Source organism: Portunus trituberculatus, chromosome 16 (assembly GCF_017591435.1).
Source record: "Portunus trituberculatus isolate SZX2019 chromosome 16, ASM1759143v1, whole genome shotgun sequence".
NCBI lineage: Eukaryota > Metazoa > Arthropoda > Malacostraca > Decapoda > Portunidae > Portunus > Portunus trituberculatus.
The window spans coordinates 10,687,945-10,697,944 of record NC_059270.1 but is presented as its reverse complement, the minus strand read 5'-3'; the positions used below and the strand labels follow the sequence as shown (position 1 = coordinate 10,697,944).

Genomic DNA, 10,000 nt, shown 5'->3' with positions numbered 1-10,000 from the left:
TGTGGAGTGTGTGGTCTCAGTCCTACCCGAAGATCGGTCTATGAGCTCTGAGCTCGCTCCGTAATGGGGAAGACTAGCTGGGTGACCAGCAGGCAACCGAGGTGAATTACGCAAACACGGTGGTGAGCGGGGAATCGGTCAGACGTAGGTTCTAATCCTACCACATATCACTTTTGAAGCTATGCCATTTGTCGAATGGTTTAAAGTTACTTACATGTCACCATGATGCTAGGTGGTTACACCAAAGATGCGCTTGGGTGGTGATATGGGCCCTAATATGGGTACCACTAAAAAAAAAAAAAAAAAAAAAAAAAAAAATATATATATATATATATATATATATATATATATATATATATATATATATATATATATAATATAATATAATATAATATAATATAATATAATATTTTCAACAGTATAGAAAATGGAAAAATTTTGTACTAAAAACAATTCAATTTTTTGATACCGATGATGATTTTTTGGTACGTTAATGTAAGGGATTTGTGGAATCATGATAATAGAAAAAAGATAAAAAAAAAAAAAAAAAAGCAATGCGTCAGAAATCCGACAGAGCGTGTGTCGTATGTAGATGGTTTCAGTCATCACAATGGCGAGTCTGTGGTCGTTGTGAGGGAGCGACAAGTGGCGCGGGAAAGGGAGTGTGAGGGACGGCAAGCTGTCGGAATGTAGTGTTTGGAAATGTTGAAACAGTGCGGCTCGGTGGTTTGTTGTGGTATGATACGCTGGGCGGCTTTCATATTGCTTCGCCACACGTGTGTCTCCGAACACTTGTGTCTCTCTCTTCCCTTCTTTCAATATCCTTTACCTCTCTCTCTTCTTAAATTCCTTCAGCTACTAGAAAGAAAACCTGCTTAAGAACTGCATTTATGTTTCTTAAGGGAAATTTATATGAACTTAATGAACAGTTCACGAATTAAAATTCCTTTTCAGACTCGTTATGGTTGTAAGGTCTTGCATTCACGCGGCCTTTTCTTAACCAATCTCTCTCTCTCTCTCTCTCTCTCTCTCTCTCTCTCTCTCTCTCTCTCTCTCTCTCTCTCTCTCTCTCTCTCTCTCTCTCTGTCTCTCTCTGTGTGTTTGTATGTGTGTGTGTGTGTGTGTGTGTGTGTGTGTGTGTGTGTGTGTGCGTATGCGTGAGTTTGTGTGTACGTGCAAGGAAAATACACACACACACACACACACACACACACACACACACACACACACACACACACACACACACACACACACACACACACACACACACACACACACACACACACACACACACACACACACACACACACACACACACACACACACACACACACAGAGAGAGAGAGAGAAAGAGAGAGATGGATGTGGTTGCCGCCATGTGGAGGAGGGGATGGCCACGCCTCGCTGTGGAGTGGCTGTCTTTGAGAAATAGTCCCGGAAGCCCCAAGGAACTGAGACATATTGGGTGCCTCCTGCCTGCTGCGGTGAGGGGAAAGGACGAGACAAGCTTTGCGTGGTCTCGGCACTGCCAAACAAACACTGATTTACCTTGAGTATCAAGAAACTATACGTTTGAGTTTTACATTCTACACGGGATATTCTTATTACATGTAACTTCGTATACTGTAGAAGTAGATCTGAATCTCGTGGATCATTCAAAAGACTTTAAAAAAGAGACAAAACGGGATTTTATTTATTCCTTTGTGTCGAGGCACGCACTCTTCACTCAATTCCGGTTCGTGGTGTAGGTGTGTTCTATGTTCCTGTTTGTTCCCCTAGGCACACCAGTGAACCTTGCATGTGATGTGGCATGTGTGTGTGTGTGTGTGTGTGTGTGTGTGTGTGTGTGTGTGTGTGTGTGTGTGTGTGTGTGTGGTGTACATATCGTGTTGGGTGTCGTGTTGTATGTCGTTGCATGGTGTACGGCAGAATCACACGCTTTGGCAAGACTATTTACCTTAACAAAAATAAATTCTTACTTCTATCACAATAAACACGGATGCACTTTATTCATGGTAAAGAAAGTTTTTGTAAATATATATCAATTGATAGATAAACAGATATCGAATCTTTTATTAAACAGTCATAATCTAACACACTTAAAAGACATGCTTGTAATTTTGTTCCTTAGCCATGGAACTCATTCCATTGAAAAATATCTAAACATGCAATTAAATTAAAAGTAACAGATAAAGATAAGCAAATCAGTCTTAATAACCTCGAGGATTGTGACGCGTCCATTAATGTAAAGGACAGAAGAGAATAGCCATGAGGGGAGAGAGTCTGATCATTATAGGTAATGAGGCACACACACACACACACACGCACACGCACACGCACACGCACACGCACACGCACACGCACAAGCACACGCACACACACACGCATACAGAGAGAGAGAGAGAGAGAGAGAGAGAGAAAGAAGGCAGGGATACATATACACTTGCCTTGGATTTTGGTGTATCAAGAAAGCTGGGGAATATAAACGCCTGGTATCTCTTGCCCAGTGTTGCATATGTGTTTCGTAACATTGTTGAATTTTTTTTGAACGTTAATACATTACCAGATGTAAAAAAACAAAAGCGGTAGCAGTAAAAGTAGTACTAGTAATAGTAGTAATGATAGTATTGATATAAGTAATAATTCTTGTAGGAGTGATAGAGATATAGTAGTAGCAGCAGCAGCAGTAGCAGTAGTAGTAGTAGTAGTAGTAGTAGTAGTAGTAGTAGTAGTAGTAGTAGTAGTAGTAATTGTAGTAGTAGTAATAGTAGTAGTAGTGGTGGTCTTGGTTGTCTTGAGTACCTCGGTAAGGATCTTTTTAGATTACAAATTTTGTTATCTCAATGTCTTACACACACACACACACACACACACACACACACACACACACACACACACACACACACACACACACACACACACACACACACACACACACTGGGTCCTATTCATCTTGGTTATAGACAATCCCTCCATTTCTCTTCGCTTGGAATACATTCGTGGACAGTGAGCCTCCTGGACCCGCACACAGGAGCATCACAAGCTGCCCATACACCACACCGTCGTCTCCTTATTCCCTCAGGTTCTCACAATTCGCACAATCTGAAACCATGTATTGTTTCCTGGTAGCAGTCCATTCAGTCAGTAGTTTCTAGGAGCAAATGCTAAGCGTTATTGATAGACTGTCGATTCTTAACGTATTTCTAGAAATTAGTTTTTGGTGAAGATTTAAAAGAAATGCTTAACTTATACATTTCTTGAAGGACACCTTAAGAAATTACATGTGTGTGTGTGTGTGTGTGTGTGGGTGTGGGTGGGTGGGTGTGTATTTGAAATTGTACACTTGACTTACTGTGGTCAATAAACAATCCAGGATCCTATCTTTGTGTATGAAGATGTACGCATAGTTTATGTCTATACATAAATCTACTAATTACCTGTTTGCTTCCTTCGTCGTCCCTCTTCTTAGGTGTGTTTTGTCTCTCCTGCCTTGGTCTTGCTTCAAATCAGTAGACGAGTGTGGCTCCAGAGCCAATATCCCTTGAGAACGTCCGTTTATCGTACCCAATCCCCTTGCCGAGTTCGATTATCCTGAGAGTACAGGTTCATCGAGGAAGGTCCCACAGATTCCGCACCAATATATCGCCAGCTTGTGGGGTCTTTCCTGCTTCCGATGCGGTGGTCTCCGTGCACCACTTACTTTCAGGGAAGTATAACGTTTTTCTTTTTCTGCTTTTCATTCTTTTTATGCTCTTATTTATATGGAGGACCATTACTCCAATGTACTGATTACCTGGTGATGAGAACAGTTCACGGTTCAATTAGATATCTGCCATCCTTGCCATGCTATTTGCCACACCTGACGCCCTGCCATCTTTTAACGAAGTCTGTGTCAATCATGAATTTTGGTGATCTTACTGATTCTGATCAATTTCCTTGTGTCAGCAAAATTCCACAAAGAAAAATGTCAAATAATCTACTAATACTCTTTTTACCAAGCTATTTAAGTTTCTCATTTTCCTTTTTTGGCTGCAAATTCATTTATCATAGTACTTTACTATCCATTGTGTCTGAATTACAGCTTCAATTATATTGCAAGGTAACTTTTCTTTTCTCTCATTAAAACTTCTTCACTAATTATTCATAGAAGTCGTTCAGATTTGCATCAGTCCCGGGTGGTGGCTGTGGGGTTGGTACTGGTGGTGGTGGTTGTGAAGTGGCGGTGAAATGGTGGACTCCAAGAGGGAGTTGCAGATGCTGCCCGCTGTGATGGCCACTGGTTTCTGGAGCCCCACTGCCAAACACACACACACACACACACACACACACACACACACACACACACACACACACACACAACACACAACAGCCTTCCCATATCCAAGAAAATGATGCAGATTACCTGCAGAAGCAATATACTAGTACTTGGTGTGTGCATAACATAATTATGAAAATGATAACGAGACGTTTTTTTTTTTTTTTTTTTTTAACAAAATAAAGTTCACCGAATAGGAACAAGTTTTAGACAAACAAATACTGGAACGGCAAAGTTTTCACAAGGAAAGAACACAAAAAACCATAACCCCTTCAGTATAGGGACGCATTTTTAACATGAGTTTGGGTGTGATTAGACGATTTTATTTTCACTAGCAAGATTCTATGGAGGTCAGAAGGTTGATGATCCAGAGTCTTCACTATTTTACTCCCTACGTTTATTAAGCTGTTTAAAATCGTCAAATAGTAACCAGAATAAATATGAAGACGTCTCCTGGTACTGCTGGGCTTAACACAATGTAAAGTACGACCACTGAGTGAATGCATGATATTCCTCGATATAACCATCTAGATAATTTGTGCATTGTCATAAAGATCTAGATAGTTTTAACGAGAAATGCTTTACCTTCAAACAGATAGGGTAATTCTGCACTCATAGCGACCATTATACCATTAATTCCTTTGTTAACATACTCTTTTGCCTCTCTTACCCTCCGTCAGTCAGTCCGTGCATCACTTCTCTTGTCACGTAGTTCTTTGCTGGGTACGTGTTATGATTACATTTCTTATCTTTTCTGAAAAAAAAATCTCTTACACACGCTCTCTCTCTCTCTCTCTCTCTCTCTCTCTCTCTCTCTCTCTCTCTCTCTCTCTCTCTCTCTCTCTCTCTCTCTCTCTCTCTCTCTCTCATACACATTGTTCCGCAGCTCAGTGCTGAAATCTTTGTCTGCCATTTGAGAAGCCGCTGCAATTCGCAGCTCGTTTGATGGGATGGGATGAGATGTGCAGTATATGAAAGAGAGAGAGAGAGAGAGAGAGAGAGAGAGAGATGGCAGGGTAGTAGTTAATAATAAAAGGAAGAGGAGGAGGAAGAGGAGGAGGAAATGTTGGAAACATATCTTGATTGTGAAGAAGTAGCGTGTGTGGTGTTGTTGCTGTCACGTTGAAAGTTATAGCCCATTTTGTGTCACTTTGTTTCTACTTTATTTTCTTTATATATATATATTTTTTTTTCAAATGGTTAACTTTCCATGTTGTTAAGGTGTTAAGAGAGTATATCTATCCCTTCCACTCGCGCGCACACACACACACACACACACACACACACACACACACACACACACACACACACACACACACACACACACACACACACACACACACACAAATGATTAAAAGATTAATGATCTAATTGCTCACACATCATGACTGACTAATATAATCTATATCATTCGCAGTTATAGGATAAAAACATTTGCTGTTTAATCATTTATAAATGGGTGGTTTAGATTCTAGCATAAACCGAAATTATTCACCATAAAGGCTTTTTTTTCATAAAAGTTAGAGAAACTAGTTAATGAGAGAGAGAGAGAGAGAGAGAGAGAGAGAGAGAGAGAGAGAGAGAGAGCGGAACACGGCTGCGTCTGGCGCCTGAAGCTCAGTGTCCTGGTGGCCACAAGAGGAAACACAAACAAAACAAAACAAAAAATGCATATTTCTCCGACTAGTGAAAAAAGGGGCATATGAACCTGTGCTTTCAAATAAACTACCTAAACATTCCAGTTTGTGTGGAGGTGTGTTCAGAGAGGGTGGCCGCGTGTACTATTAGATATGAGTCAAAGCTGCAAGAGAGCAGGGGAAGCTTCAGTTACACTCGTGAAACATTAGTGCGATAAAGAACGCATGTGTTAAATCCTTACCATTTAAACGTGAAGCATCATGCATAAACTATTGATTTCGCAGGAAAAAATAAATGTTATCTTGTGGTGTCAAATGGAAGCATTTCCTAAGAAGTTAGTATTATTTTAATTCAAGCAGAGCATTACTTTTTCTCACTTAGTGTGTTGACAGTGAAAAATGCTGTTATGAGGGTACTTATCGCGCTTACGAGTTACTTTTACCTAGTGATGTTAATATACTGCTGTGTGGAAATATGCCTTCCCGAAGGATTTATTTCAACTATGCGTTTCGATTTCTATTCTTTCCTTCTTGCTGGAGGTTTACCTACATTCACCCTGTTTCTAAAAATGGGTGATCGTTCTAACCTTCAAACTACCGTCCTATTGTTTTAATATCAAGTGGAATGTTCATAAACTTCTATCACTTCAGAGCATTCCATCATTCTATACGGCTTCCGTTAAGATTGCTCTACAGTTGATTTGTCTTTCTTATTGGGGCAGAGCATGCCTCAAAGACTCAATTTTTCGACACAACCTTCCAGACTATAATTTTCTTCAATGACACTCTTATTTTCTTCGAGGCTGAACATCAGTAGTCTGTCCTTTATTTATAATCTAAGCTGGAAACTTCTCTTTTCTTCCCTAGCCAATGCAGCTTCTATGAATTTGGGTGTTCTTGAGTGATCTTCGCCTGTTTTCTTAAAACTCAACAGCTAACTCTGTACAGCGGCCTTATGCGCCCATGTATGGAACATGCTTCACATTAAAGGGGAAGGAGGATTTCTTTTCATACTGTTTTTTTTTTTCGAGATAGGGTGGAATCAAGATGTTTTCGTCTCATAAAATCCTCTCCTCTGACTCTTCAGCCTCCTTCTCACCGCCGCAATGCTAAATCTCTTATTATCTTCTACCGCTATTTCCATGCTAACTGTTATTTTGTTCTCTGGTAAATTCTAGAACTGTTTGGTTCTGTATCTCCACCTACTTATGACGTGAACTCATTTAAGAGGAAAGTTTCAAGACATTTATCGCCTTCTTTTGGCTAACTCTTTTGACCTATTTAGGGAGCGACGTCTCAGTGCGCCTTTTTGATAGCAATATTTGTTGTCCTTTACCAGTTTTGTCTCCTCCATAAAGAGAATGGTCAACATAATGTCTGACGCAGAAAATCGAGCGAATAAGAATTTTGCTTTACTGTAACAAATTTTGCAATCACTTCTTGGCATTCCAATACAGTCTTAAGTTAGAATTATTCAACTTTTAAAACTGCCTTCCGTTACTTTTGGCATCTCGGCTTCCTTGCTCCGTTTGAATGAAGAATAAAAAAACATGAAGTGACTTGGTATTCTAATCTTTTCTTGTTGTTGATGTTATTATTAAGGTGTATTCTTTCATTGCTTTGGACAACTGTAATCATATCATATTTCGACTTTTACAAAACAAATATATATATATATATATATATATATATATATATATATATATATATATATATATATATATTATCTTTTTTTTTTTTTTTTTTTTTTTTTTTTACATAATTTAACATGTGGTTTAGAAAAAGGCGAGATTATTAATGTTTTAAAAGTTACTTTAAATTTCAGTAATACATTTCATATCTCACAAGTTTTTCAAAGCTTCAACACTTTTCACTGCTTCCCATGAGAAAAATAAATATGTTTTTCAACTTTAGTATTTAATAAAATATTACATAACTCCTGAATCGTTAGTAATGTAAATAACACAGCATTCCACATTCAGGATTGTCCTTTCCAATCCAGGCCTCTGTTTCCTTTTTTAGGTTTCACTTAATCAGCATTACAATAAAGTAAAAAGTAGTTGATATTATTCACTCCTCCATGCAAAACCGATCCAATACCGAGATTTTATGGCTTCAGTAAAAACAAAGGTTTTATTAGGGATAATATTATTTATGTTAAAGATTTGCGGCTCTCTCTCTCTCTCTCTCTCTCTCTCTCTCTCTCTCTCTCTCTCTCTCTCTCTCTCTCTCTCTCTCTCTCTCTCTCTCTCTCTCTCTCTCTCTCTCTCTCTCTCTCTCTCTCTCTCTCTCTCTCTCTCTCTCTCTCTCTCTCTCTCTCTCTCTCTCTCTCAAGAAGAACTTCTGTTACCTTTGAAATTGTTCTTTAATATATCATTAAAGGAAAGATTTTTACTGAGTCCTTGGATAAAGAACTGGTTTAAGGATAATAGCTTGCTAAACATTTCCTATGTAGAAGTTTTGTCTGCAGTGGTGCTTGTCTTCAACTAACCTAACTCAACACAAACCACTCTAAGGTGGGACTGAGCCGATTCGCGCTAATGAGCCATGTGTATCAGTAATTGAGTCGAGAGTCGGGTGTGCCTATCAACAAGCCGTACCTCGGGAGTGGTCATTTTATAATCAGTCTGTATTCAAATATAATGGTAGAAAGTCTGTTCTGCCGGTGTTTTCTGCCGTTCGATACTGTCAGGTGGGAGAGTGGGTCACAGTTGCCGCAGTCTGACATCATTACCTTTATTTCTTAGTTTGATAACGTGGCGGTGTCGTTCTTGGTGTCAGCGATAGATAGAAAACAGTTTAATGTATATCTTACCGCTAGCGCTTTCATTCTCATCGCGCCATTGACATCGATTTTACTTTTTTTTTCGTTTTATTCATAAATGAACATTACATTACACCTATCAGCTTACTGCTATTTCATTGAATTTTTTTTTTTTTTTTTACACCATGTGGGCTTTTCACGGGAATTTATGGGCTGAAAGGGATACTTTTTCGGGGCACCTCCTATCGCAAAGCCCACCCGCTAGGAAACCGTTGCCCTGAATGAGGAAGCCCTACTTACACTCGGACCATGGACAGGATTCGAACCCGTGCGCTTGGAGACCACTCGGACCCCAAAGGTAATGCTGCAGCACTCAACTTAGAATCAGGCGGTTGCTTTATGCATCCTTGGCATATCGGCTCTTAACAGAAATTAATCGCCGTTGCCATATTTTCTTTTCATAGAAACAATAGTTAAGACACAGCTTTATCCATCAATCTCTCCATCAATAAACAAAATTTGATACGATATGTTTTCATCTTGTTTGTGTACAACTAAACGCAAAGTTATTAAACTGTTTTCATTTCAAAACACAGTAAAAAAAAAACATTGTTATTTACGATCATTTTCATAGTTTAATTTATAGAAAAGTTTGTTTTTTCTTTAATTTTTGTTGCTGTCCAATATTAAGAACTTAAGAAAAATGTCATCATAGAACGATAAAAGGGCCTGTCCGGGATTTGAACCCGGGACCTCTCGCACCCTAAGCGAGAATCATACCCCTAGACCAACAGGCCGATACAGGAATCAGTAAGCTGGGAGAGAGAGAGAGAGAGAGAGAGAGAGGCCTCTCACGTGTATGGACGTAACACATCGCAGGTGCAACTAATTCTTACCTCTGTCATTGTCAACTATTTTTATTTATTGCCCTATTGCAGTTGACAGTAGTTTTATTTTTCTGCCTTTCCTGTAAACACATTTGACTGTGTATGCAGCGCGTTATTTATTGTTATTAACTTTTGGGTGTGAAGCAACAAGTAGTTTTGGCTCTACAGTGTTGAGTATTGTTGGTTGATATTTTTTTTATTCATATATATGCTTACTCTGTGTGTGTGTGTGTGTGTGTGTGTGTGTGTGTGTGTGTGTGTGTGTGTGTGTGTGTGTTGTGTGTGTGTGTGTGTGTGTGTGTGTGTGTGTGTGTTGTGTGTATTGTGTGTATGTAGAACCCCGCGTTGTTGTGTGTCTGCTGCATTGTGTTTATTAAGCGACTTGTTCAGCATACTG

General features: G+C 39.2%; 1 long non-coding RNA gene and 1 other non-coding gene across 3 annotated transcripts in view; one reads left to right on the top strand and one right to left on the bottom strand.

Moving 5' to 3' along the window:
• LOC123504629 overlaps positions 1–10,000 on the top strand; it is a 173,556-nt gene that overhangs the window by 109,383 nt on the left and 54,173 nt on the right. The gene's annotated exons all lie outside the window — the stretch shown is intronic.
• Positions 9,442–9,513, bottom strand: Trnap-agg. Its single transcript has one exon. It is a non-coding gene; the product is annotated as a tRNA-Pro (tRNA).